The 13,107-nt window shown below is 40.2% G+C and overlaps 2 long non-coding RNA genes across 2 annotated transcripts; one reads left to right on the plus strand and one right to left on the minus strand.

The window, feature by feature from the left end:
* Positions 1-1,430: 1,430 nt before the first annotated feature.
* LOC116619952 lies at positions 1,431-4,954 on the plus strand. Its single transcript, XR_007306779.1, has 2 exons — positions 1,431-2,252; positions 3,765-4,954. It is a non-coding gene; the product is annotated as an uncharacterized LOC116619952 (long non-coding RNA).
* Positions 4,955-5,556: 602 nt separating this feature from the next.
* Positions 5,557-6,552, minus strand: LOC125560660. The gene is made up of 2 exons (XR_007306734.1): positions 6,372-6,552; positions 5,557-5,674 (listed from the first exon to the last, which is right to left on the minus strand). It is a non-coding gene; the product is annotated as an uncharacterized LOC125560660 (long non-coding RNA).
* Positions 6,553-13,107: the final 6,555 nt, after the last annotated feature.

A 13,107-nucleotide genomic window follows, 5' to 3' on the forward strand; every position in this document is an offset into this window, starting at 1 on the left:
ATTATCTGAGACTGTTTCCACGCAAACGCGCCAATAATTCACGATTGCCTTTCCCGAGAAGAGAAGGCTAACCCCTTTTTTCTTTCGTAAAGTACAAAAGACCGATCTGGCGAAACGGTAAACTATATCCAAACGTGTAAGATTTTCCACAGTGATTTGCCTCCAAAAGATTGATCGATGACAGCTTTTGACATCTTTAATCCCCAGGGACCCAGGCGCCGTCGTCTGTTGCGACGGCTTTTTTGCCAAGTTCGTTCCTTACTGTTCCCCAGTAGTTATTTTTCTCGCGAGTTGGTTGATTTTAGCCTTCTCGGTATCTGCTGAGTTTCCCCTACAATTTAATTTGACCTGGTGGAAATTCCTCCCGCGCCCCAACCCGAACGAAAAAGTCCTGGTACTGGAAAATTCCACAGACCTGGTGAAAAATTTACCAACCTTGTGTGATTCTTGCCAAAAAAAAGTGCCGGGATATTACTACTTGCCAGTGTGTATTAGAAGAAAAAGAAGAAACACGGTTAACATTTTTAGAATGTTCGTTCTGGTAAGAGTTCAAATCGTGAATCTTTAATCTTAAAAAAGGCGTTTTAATACGGCCAAAGAACACGCAAAAAGTAAACATAAACACAACACTAGACTACACACGTTTTTTCAACAAGCTGTTTTTTTTTATTTTTCACTAATTTTGTTTCACTAATTATGTTTATCGTAAATATCATTAGGGACAAATAAAGAGCTTGGGGTACCTGTGGTTTCAGAGGTCCTTACTCAATGAAGTCTAGCTTTGAATGGCGACGACATGCGCGAGAGCTTGCGAAAAAGGGGACGGAACTATCCCTTTTATAGCGCGCGTTCGCGAAATTTCAGTTCCAATGGTGTCTTATATGACAAGCGGACAACCGTGTTATGTAAATCAATAGCCACGTGACTAGAACACAAGGTCGGACGCTATACTGTAATCTTATGATGTCAGTCGAGTAAACACGTCGTTTGATATGCCTCATTCGTATAAATACAAGACATAACATGGTGTCAGGAGTTAACACTCAGAAGTGACAAAGGAATATAATGGATCCTGGATTTAGTGAAGAATTTGGCGGAGAGTAGGGATTTCCCGCGGGTTGCGCACATCCATAAGATCACAACAAGATGGCAACGAAGGTCAACACACTAGCCTGGGTACCAGAGTCTCCGAGTTTCGCAGCGACAACTATTTGAGCGAAGCGAAAGAGCCTCTGGTGCAACGTATAGCCAGCCTCACTATGGTGCTAATGTATCCATTAGACTTGTTCTACGCCGTTGATTGGTCAATAAAAGTTACTTTTGTAGTAGTATTCCATATTTGGAGGATCGTTACCATTCCAATCACCGGTTTTACTTGGGAAAACACTTGGGATAAAACGTTCATATATATCTAAAGAAACATCCGCTCAGAAAAGTGGGGGGGGGGGGGGGGAGGGGGCGCTGCTGGCGTCCACCTGAAAGAAAGAACCGCACTCACTCACTCACTAATACCCGTGATTCTCAGGACAAACTTCGAATCCCGTCCACCAGCGGACGGGGTGATTGGTCGCAAAAAAATGGGATGCTTTGATGCGAAGCAGTAACTCCTGAAAAGTCACACATTCCCCAAACAAGCTTCGGATTAGAAATTACCCTAAGTCGAGCGCTGGAGATTTCGAAAGCAAAATCTCCAAAGTACTCTCGGAGTTCTGCGTTAACGTTTTTTTGCCAAAAGATAAACAGTTCTGGTCGCAGATCCTTGTTTCTACCGTTCGGAAAACTATTGCTACTTTCGTAGAGGGTTTGTCGAGAAAATCCCCGATACTTAGATGCTCGATAGTTGGAGCGCTTTCGCGACTGACAAACGCTGACGGCTGCAAAGGGGACTAGATGCTTGATGGCCGTTTCGCCTCAAAAACCCAAAAACGTTATCGTGGATTTCTTAGTTTTAGGGCTAGGACGCCTTTCCGGAGAAGTCGTAGTTAGCAACTGTTTCTTGGATCTTGCAGGAGGAGAATCGAGTCCGATGTTTGCTTCGAATCGATTTCGGGGATTGCGCTCGCTTGGGGAGCTTCTATATGCTTTCGCTAAAGTTGATTCCAGAAGCTTATAAAACTTTCATATGTCTTCCGTAAACTGTGGGTGCAAAGCTTACAAATTCGGTCTGACAGCCTGGGAGACTTACTCTCACAGCCAACTCGCAGGTTTTCCTTTGCCTCTGTCAGAGATGCTGTGGGAGTCCACAACCAAAGGTAGAGTGCAAAGCAGCACAATCCATGCGTCATAAAGGTTCTGTTAAAGGTCATTATGCCCGTGTATGTAAAAATACAGAGCAAGTGAGAGAAGTGAGTGCTGAAATCGAAAATCCAGAGAAATTCCTGAAAATATTTTTCTTGGTGAAATTGGCAATAACCACATGCATAAGTCAGAACAGTGGAAAGCTAAAGTCAACATAAGTGGAAACCCAGCTCTTTTCAAACTCGATAGCGCTGCCAATGTCACTTTAAGTTTAGTGCAAAATTATCACAAGTTTAAGATCCCATTGTGCCTTAGGAAGTCTGAGAAATTGTTCGGTCCATGTAAGACACCCCTACAGTGCATAGGCAAATTTACAGCTGATCTTTGTCACAGTGATAAGGTATGTCAAGAAGACATATACATTGTGTCAGGATTGGAACAGCCCCTTCTAGGAAGGAAGACATGCATTCATCTAGGCCTTGTCTCAAGAGTAAATTTAGTTGAAACAGAGTCCCTCAACCAAATCCCCTACAAGAAGAAGTTCCCCAAGCTATTTTCTGGATTAGGGTGTATTAAAGGTAACTATGACATTAAAGATGATGAGACCATATAACTTCACTACACCCAGACGAATCCCAATTCCACTGCTCCCTTAATTGAGGAGTAAGATAAAGAGAATGGAAAGCTTAGGAGTTATTGAGAAGGTAGATGAGGAGATAAAGAGAATGGAAAGCTTTGGAGTTATTGAGAAGGTAGATGAGGAGATAAAGAGAATGGAAAGCTTTGGAGTTATTAAGAAGGTAGATGAGGAGATAAAGAGAATGGAAAGCTTAGGAGTTATTGAGAAGGTAGATGAGGAGATAAAGAGAATGGAAAGCTTTGGAGTTATTGAGAAGGTAGATGAGGAGATAAAGAGAATGGAAAGCTTTGGAGTTATTGAGAAGGTAGATGAGGAGATAAAGAGAATGGAAAGCTTAGGAGTTATTGAGAAGGTAGATGAGGAGATAAAGAGAATGGAAAGCTTTGGAGTTATTGAGAAGGTAGATGAGGAGATAAAGAGAATGGAAAGCTTTGGAGTTATTGAGAAGGTAGATGAGGAGATAAAGAGAATGGAAAGCTTAGGAGTTATTGAGAAGGTAGATGAGGAGATAAAGAGAATGGAAAGCTTTGGAGTTATTGAGAAGGTAGATGAGGAGATAAAGAGAATGGAAAGCTTTGGAGTTATTGAGAAGGTAGATGAGCCAACTTAATGGTGCTCCCCCATGGTTGTCGTTCCCAAGTAGGGTGGGTCATCGGTGAGAATCTGTAGAGATTTTGTTTTAGTTAAATGAAGCGATGCAAAGGGAAGTTTGCCCAATGCCCACCACTGATGAAACCTTAGCAAAGTTTTCAGGCGCTAAAGTAATTTCCAAGCCCGACGCAAATAGTGGATTTTAAGCTAAGCAAGAATTCAAAGCTTCTTACAACATTTGTTACCCCTTGGGGAAGATATTGTTATAAAAGATTACCTTTTCGAATTTTTTCAGCAAGCGAGCACTTACATAAATGTATGCAGCGCACACTGGGTGGACTGTCTGGGCTAGTCTGCTAGGTTGATGATGTTCTGGAGCCAGCCAGACTTGACATGACGGGAGGTTGAATGCTGTTTTAGAGAGGCTAGAGAAAGCCAATATAGCCCTCAACTTAGAGAAATGTGTATTTTTCAGGATCGAGTAGAATTCCTTTTTCATTCAAGTAAAAAAAAAAACAAGTTTGATCCCTCTAAGCTGTGAGAGCCTACTGACTTGGCAGAGTTGAGAAGATTCTTAGAAATGGTTAACCATTTGGGGAAAGTATGTCGTCAATCCTGCAGATATGACGAAGCCCCTGCGTGATCTCCTTGAACAAGGACAGAGCATGGTTATGGGATGAGCCACAACAGAGATCGTTTAATAACATAAAGAATGCACTCAGTAAAGCCCCTACTCTAGCGACATATGACCAGTGAAGGAAACCAAGATCTCTGCGGAAACATCCTCGTATGGGCTAGGTGCTCCGTCCCTAATAAAGATGTACTTTGCTTGATATTTAAGTCTTCGGCAGTCTCTCTTTGCATGTTCCCAGAGTTAACAGTTTATATATCAGGCTAAACATTCATATAAGTTTCTCATAGTATAAAGAAACTCCCCTCCCCATTGACCGCCAAAGCGGGTCATTCTCATAGTCAAATCCTATTTCCCACATGCCTAATATATAGATTTAGGCACTGCCTAAAAGCGGAGCCAGCATGCAATAATTTTAGCCATATTATAATACCTATATATGTATGTATATATGTAATGTGTGAGTGAAGCCCTTCATAGAAAAGTGCTTGATGCACAGGTGTAGAGTGGAATATGTGTATGTATATTTTTTTATTGTTGTTTAACCCGGAAAAACCTGTTGGGTGTATATTGGAGGTATCATCCAATAGGGAACATTGAAGAATTGAAAATGAATTATAGTTTTTTTTACAGTAAAATGGGTGCTTTTTATTCTCTTTATTATTTAAAACCATATCAGCACACAACGCGTTTCTATACATTAGCATATCGTTTTTGCCAGTAAATGTGCTCCATACTTGCCTAAACTGTCAAAATTCCCTTTCTTCCTTTCACATTGCACTACTACTAGATTTTCTTGATTTTTATAATTTTCTCTCAGTTGAAGGGTAATAAAAGTTATTTGGTAGAAATTAGAAATATTGGATAAACAGTTTTTTCAACCTTCTTTCCCTTTTTTTTTTGGCTAATACTCTTTGAATTGACACATTGTCTTGGGTAAATCGTACAAAACACTGACCCTCGATGAGAGTGCCCATGGACCCACTAGACCCCCATATTAAAGCATCATGGGTATGTACACCTAGTATTTTTGTGTTAAAACATAAAATAGTACTTGGCGTGGCATTACAAAAAGATGCAGTTTGTTAAAAAAATAGGTAGCTATATTTTCATTTCACCTCACTCCCATGTACAGTGCTAAATTTTCTTTGAAATAATTGCAGGTCAAATGGCACATTGCTGTTGATTTTTGCAAGTACCATCTCAGATTCCTAAGCTGTATTCATATCAGCTATTTCAAAAGTAGATTCCTCACAAAACCCAGTGCAGTAAATTAGTTCAAATTGAAACTATATATATTTTTTACTAGAAAACCCATTTACAATAATGGCCAATGTGGGTCAGTGTTTTGTATCAGCCACTTTGTCAAAGGGTGAATGAAATAAACCACTCTAACTTGTCTTTTAAAGTTTCTGACTACTTTTAGTTTATTTTATTAGCCTGGTTCATTTTTTTATAACAAGTTTTCATTTGTAACTATTATCTATCTTTTTGTTACTTAGCTGTATTAATGAATACATCCTGCCCTAGCATCATGCCTTTAAAGCTGGCAGCTTGCTTGAGTTGGGATTCGCCTGAAAAAAATTGGAGAACAGTGACAAAACGCTACGGAAGAATACTAAAGATATAAATGTTATGCTGCACAAAACCTAATTGATAAACCTAAAATTAAAAAGTGATTCCAAGTAACCTTTAAAATAGAACCTTGAACAGAAAATTAATATATGAAGTCTGTTTTTTAGGGGCTAATGAGCCAGAGGTTGATTTGTCTTTTGACCTTTTTCTTAGGAAAGGTGTAGAGAAAAACTATAGGTATCGAACTAAATTCTCCCAACAAATAGCTGTCTTTAGTTTTCTATAAAAATTGAAGAGATGGGAGTTTTGAGATGTTGTATGAAAATGTTGAGCTGGGGTATTCAAGATATCTTTTTGTGAAAAAGAATCATATGCATAAAGGGGACTGTGTAGGTAAAGCAGATCTTTTTAGAACCTATTACCCCTCGTGAACCTTTTTTTTCTAAAATTTAAACCAGAATTCATTTTAAATATTAAATGTTCTTCGAACTCACAAAATATAAACTAAAACAGTTCCTCGCTCGATATCTTTCATAAAAGAGCTGACAGAACTTAAATGTGATAAAGAATCTCCAGAAAAGAAGTCGTTCTTTATTTACAGTCAACATCCCATCATGGCTTTAACTGTTTTAGTGCTAGAAATATATCAACAAGTTTTTCATAGCTGCGACGAAGTTTACAAAATTGACGTCTTACCTTCTTTTTCCAAACCCATCCTTTGTCCTTCCATCCATCGTTTGTACGTCTTTTAATTATAAAAGTGTTAAAATGTGTCGAATTTCTTTCTTGGCTTTAGCCACGACGAAAATAATGCAAAAACTTTATCAATTCACGGTGTCGGCCGCGAGTTAGAAGACAAAACGCGGGAAAAATTAGACGCAGGGTTCCCGTGAGTGTAAATGCAAAAACACTAAAAACTAAATAATTGTAAGTTTTGATGCAACTTTCAGGGTTTTATTAATTCTTCTTCGCCATTGGTCAATAGTCGCTGCGAAGTCACGTGTAAGATAGCGCGCGCGAAAGCAAGCAGGCAGTTTTTGCGTACGGATTCGAGCAGGCCGGTCAACGACTCCTTGACCACATCCGAAAAGCATAAACAATGGCAAAAGACGAGGAATTAAACGACGAAATACTACAAGAAGAACCGGAGCGAGATGAAAATAGGCTTCTTCGCCAGTTATTGACAACTATGAACGCCAATATGTGCGAAATTAGCGAATCGCTCAGAGCTCTTAAACGTGGCGCTAATGGCGACCATGAGGCAGACCCTGCCAAAAAAGCCGCAAAGACGGCAAATACTGCTTCGAATGCGAAGCCAGAGGGGATTTCTGACACTGCTAAAGATCTTCTAGACTTCAACAATAATGAGAGCAAGGCTGAAGAGCCTAAAGAACAGCATTCCATTCACGAATCTCTGTTAGATGACCTTGCTAAATCGCTCGACACGAAGGAGCGAACGGCAGAGGTGGTGAATCAAAAATTGGCTGACGTGGCCAACAAAAGCTGGCTTAAGAAGCTAAGCGAAGAACAGTTAAGGGACACAGCAGACAAATACCTGCGTCCTAATAACTGTAGTCATGTTGTGGTCCCCAAAGTAAACGAAGAAATCTGGGGAAAATTAACACGACAAGTGAAAACAAAGGATGTCAAATTTTCCCGCCTTCAAACCAACATAACCAAGGCTGGCCATATTGCAGTGAAAACTGCGGATTCCTTGCTTAAATTGTCAGCCAAAGCTGACAAAGAGTTTCTCGCAGAGTTGGGAAACCTTTTAACTCTTTCGACGGATGCTCTGACAATTTTAGGGCATGCTAGTTTTGAGCTATCTCAGCTTCGACGAGATGACATAAAGCCTCACCTTAACAAGGAATATGGCGACCTGTGTGCCGCAAGTGTACCGGTGACAGAGTGGTTGTTTGGGGACGGTTTACAAACCAAACTAACTCACATTCGAGCTGCTAACAACATTGGAAATACTGCCAGTGTTTCTACATTCAATACACCCAACAGTAGGTTTAACAACAGACCTAATAACAGGAATTGTTTAGCCCGAGCACCGCCGGCTCAGTGTCGGCAGAACTGGCAGAACAACAAAGGCAAGTCGACATTCACCCCACGCGCGAAACAGCGCACGGGTCAACAACAAAGGAAGTAGATTCCGTAGATGTTGTTTTACAGTCGAGGTGAGCGAATTTGAGTCCCTTGTACCGTCACTTGTCGAGGTATACAGGCTTAAAGCCAAATAGTTTCTAGCGGGCCAACTTCCATTTTATATTAATGTGTGGAAAACACTTACCTCTGACCCAGAAATTTTGGAAACTGTGGCGGGACAGCACATCGATTTTACCACAATTCCTGAACAAACTAATCCTCCTTTTCAGCCAACATGGCATGACAGTGGGGCAGAGTTAATAGACACAGAGGTGCACAACCTTGTCGCATCAGGTGTCATAGTAGAGACTAGTCACGAACAGGGCGAATTTATCTCCCCTATCTTTTTCCGACCCAAATCAGATGGTTTGCAACGCATGATACTCAATCTAAAACAATTAAACAAATTTGTGGCTTACCACCATTTTAAAATGGACACTATCTCTACAGCAATTGACATGATGAAACCTGACTGTTACATGTGCTCAGTGGACTTAAAATACGCCTATTATTCAGTTGCAATTGCACCAGAACATCAAAAATTTCTTAAGTTTTCTTGGCGCGGTAAACTTTACCAGTACACATGTTTTCCAAATGGCCTGGCTTTTTGCCCTAGAAAATTTACCAGGCTACTTAAGCCTGTATACTCGACACTTCGACAATGTCGTCACCTTTCGGTGGCCTATATCGATGATTCCATCCTGCAGGCCGACAGCTATGAACTTTGTGTTGAGAATGTCATTGATACTCTTACACTATTTAACAAACTTGGCTGTTGTACATCCAGAAAAGTCAGTTCTAGTGCCCACTCAGAAATTGGTTTTCCTTGGGTTTATACTAGACTCTACATCTATGACAGTGTCTCTAACACCTGATAAAGCTACCAAACTTAAAGAAACCTGTCATTTACTCTTGCTTAAAAAACGGCCATCAATCAGAGAAGTGGCTAAAGTTCTGGGGATGATAACTTCTAGCTTTCACGGCATACTTTATGGTCCATTACACTACCGATATCTTGAGATGGACAAACACACAGGCCCTTAAAACTAACAAGGGTAATTTTGACAGCCATATGAGCTTATCACCAGAGGCAATAGAAGACCTTAATTGGTGGATATGTTCAGTTGAGAACGAATGTAAACCAGTCCGCCATGGGAAGATACAACTTACTATAGCTACTGCTTCTTCAAAAAAGGGGTGGGGGTGCACAGTGCAGGATACTCCCACGGGCGTAACTGGACCCTATCTGAAGCAGAATACCAGATAAACTACCTTGAGATCAAGGCAGTCTTTTTGGCTTTACAAGCATTCTCACATATTGTCTCTCACAAATGTGTAAAAATGTTTGTTGATAATACAACTGCTGTAGCGTGTATCAACCAATTGGGAACCTGCCATTCTAGAGAGATAAATGCACTTGTGATACAAATTTGGACTTGGTGCATTGAACATGATACCTGGATAACTGTCGCTCATATTCCCGGGAAAGAAAATATCATTGCAGATAGCGAGTCTAGAAAACAAAGAAGGGAAACAGAGTGGGCTTTAGACACTGACATATATACAGCCACAGTGGCTAAACTTCAGATAAAGCCTGACATTGATCTATTTGCATCAAGGCTTAATTTTTAATGCAGAGTCTATATCTTATATCAACCTGACCCAGGGGCATATGCTGTTAATGCATTTCATACCTCCTGGAAAAACCTGTGTTTTTATGCATTTTCCCCCATTCAGCATTATTCAGAAAGTTCTGAGTAAAATTTCTGAGGGCCAGGCAACTGGTATCCTAGTTGCCCCTTATTGGCCGACCCAACCATGGTGGCCATTTCTTGCAAGTTTACTTATAGAACCACCTCTTATTTTACCCAGAAAGAAGAACACCCTGTACTTACCATCCAGTCCAGAGCTGAGACATCCACTCCACAAGACCCTACAGTTGTTGGCTTGCCCCTTGTCAGGGAACTGCACACAAGTCACGGCCTTTCAGCATCAGCTTCCGAAATTATCCTCCAGGGATGGAGGTCAGGAACACAGAAACAGTATCACTCATATCTCAAACGGTGGAATGTTTACTGTAGTCAACGGGAGATTAATCCACTTTCGGCATCTGTGATTTATGGACTGAACTTCCTGGGTGTCTTGTACGAGGAACAGCTTCAATACAGTGCTATCAATACAGCTCGTTCAGCATTATCTTCAGTTATATTGCCACCTGGAGGTGGTACGGTTGGGACAAACCCATTGGTCACAAGATTTGTCAGAGGAGTATATAATGCACGCCCAACATTCCCAAGATATCAGGAAATATGGGATGTTGCTGTTGTTCTCAGTTACCTGAAGACCCTACACCCTCAAGACAAATTATCCCTTATGGAACTGACAATGAAGACTGCAATGTTAATTGCCTTATTGTCGGGCCAGCGTTGCCAAACTCTACGTGCATTGGATATATCCACAATGGACTTAACAGATAAACATTGTATATTTTACATACAAGAACTTTTGAAATCCTCAAGGCCTTATAAACACTTCGGACGCCTGGAACTTAAAGCGTATGAGAATGACAAGCGATTATGTGTTGTTACTGTCATCAAAGAATATGTTGAAAGAACAAAGTTGTTGAGGGGCAACGACTCTCGTTTCCTTATAAGCTTTTAAAAGCCCCATAAGCCAATTTCCACTGACACTATCGGTCGATGGCTTAAGAAAGTTCTTGCAAAGTCTGGTATCAACATCAATAAGTACAGCGCCCACAGTACACGTTCTGCAATAATGTCAGCTGGGAAAACTGCAAACATATCCATTAAGACCATAATGGATGCCGCAGGATGGTCTAATGTAGGAACTTTCAGAACATACTATGACAAACCAATAACCCAAGAGCCAGATAATTTTGGTGTTAACCTGTTACATGCAGTGGACTCTGATGTTTAATGTGATAATAAAAACCTTACTGAGAATTGCTCATGACCATTTGCTTTATAATCTCACACGTGACTTCGCAGCAACTATTGACCAATGGCGAAGTAGAGTTTAGAAATTAAAAGAGACTTACCTGTAAGGTGAAGTTTGATTGTAATTTTACGAGCTATTGGGCAGGAGCGGAGAAGTCACGTGGCCTCCTTTTTTTATTTATACAAATATTGTACCCTACCCTATCCATTATAATCATAAATGGCCATTCGCAACTTTAAATACTGCCTGCTTGCTTTCGCGCGCGCTATCTCACACGTGACTTTTCAGCTCCTGCCAAATAGCTCTTAGAATTACAATTAAACTTCACCTTACAGGTAAGTCTCGTTTAATTTCTAAAGTATGTAGCATTCTCGGAAAGTGCTAAAATATATTCTTGTATAATTATTTACACTGAGGTGGCGTTACGCTAAGTTATTGCAAATTGTGCTGGCTCTACGGGCAGGCGTGCGACACCACAGGGTACCCGCGCAATGACCAAAAAACCAGAGTCGCATAGTTATTATACCATTTTTCTATATAGTCCGGTCGCTTAGTGTTTCAATCTATACATAGCGGACAAAAGCACCAAACTTGGCATAAAGATAGCCAAAAGAATGCTAATTGATATTGAGACCGGTGCCCACCGGTACCACTTGAGAATTTCGTGTAATAACGGAATACAAATTAGAAAAAAGCGTCCATCACGGGCTTCCTATGATGAAATTTAAAAGACATTGTATTTCCAAAACTAAGGCGAAATATCTTACTGTTTTTATCTAGTAGGGGAAATATAACGCTATTTGTTAATATTTGAAGATAAAACTGTCGTCGGCTGCATTAAAACGCTTTATCAAAGAGAAAAAGTTTTCAAGGCTAGACCCAATCCTCCTCACGGTGATCCAAGATGGCGGCTTATATTGGCATAGTATACGCTGTAAGTACCTCATAAAATCGCGTATTTTAGGTGAAAAAAATTCTAATTCTTTATGTATCAAGGACTTACAATGTCAATAACCTACTAAATATGAACTTTTGTCTTGAATTTATATGTATTTCTTCAGGGGCTCATAAGTAGGGGCAATCATCTGTATTATATAATTGTCACTGCGTTTCCTAGGATCAGGCTATTTTTAGACGCACGGATTAGCCAATCAGATAACAGGACGGAAAAATTGACTTTGTCTCAAGGAATCCAAAATGGCGGTCGAGAAAGGGAAAAACAACGCTTGCTATTAAAAGTCTTCCTACGTCGTCAAATGCCTTCTTATTTCTGGATCCTTTTTGTCGCAGAGAAAGAAACATTTATTTACTAGCCTTGGACTATTTATTTCTCCATAAGTGGACTTAAACGTTGTTACGAGGACGTTTTTTCTTTCTCTTGCAAAGCAATAAATTCGAAAATAAGTGATCATTTGTTTCGATCTCAAAATTCTCTCGCTGAGAGGCCATATTATCATTTATAAGGTGCTTGATACTGCTAGTTAACTAACAATAGTGTAAGAATTAACATACGGAAGATTATGTCTTGTTTTTTGTTTTCACAAATTTGCGGTATTAATGCTCGAAAGCCTTTAAGAACGAAAAAAGGTGACAAGAAGAGAGGAACTGCGAAAAAAAAATAACACAGTGCTTATTTCTCCCTACGTGTGCATTATAGTGACGTGGCGCATGCTTTTAACAGGATAGCAACCAACCTCCAACGAATCGCCGCAGCAATAGAGGACTGTTACTAACTTAAAGATGTCTTAATGATGTCCTCAGGGATGGAAAAAGCCGTGGAGCATAAGTAAAGGGAAGGTCTCCAGGAAGCGAGAGAGGATGATAAAAAAAAGTGTAGAGCTTTTGGCAGGCTTATAGAAAAATATATAATATATTATCAGAATATATAAGTGGAAGCTGTTGAAAATGGTACGTACCTTTTTTGTGATGTCTCCACAATACGCATGAGACACGCTTGGGAGATTTCGGGGATGAGAAATCCTTTAACCGAGTTTTACTAAAGGACAGAGTTTTAGAGGTTTTTTTGATCGGCGGACCGTGATTGTAATAAAGGGAAAAAAGTCATTCTGCAATAAACTGAAAGAGACTTTTCAGAATGATGCGCGTACGCTAGCTTTTGTACAGGGTCCGCTGGGATTTCTTTTCCAAACAGAAGATTTTTCCTCCGACGGTGCTATAAACAAGTGTACAAAAACTCTAGTGTCAACGGTACTAGCGTCAACCTTAGGACACGTTTAGGCCAAAACCTGACGTAAGCCAGAACTAATGTGGGTTGTAAACGATCAGATGGTCTTGAGCACCATATCCGTAAACGCCAGCCACC

Source organism: Nematostella vectensis, chromosome 15 (assembly GCF_932526225.1).
Source record: "Nematostella vectensis chromosome 15, jaNemVect1.1, whole genome shotgun sequence".
NCBI lineage: Eukaryota > Metazoa > Cnidaria > Anthozoa > Actiniaria > Edwardsiidae > Nematostella > Nematostella vectensis.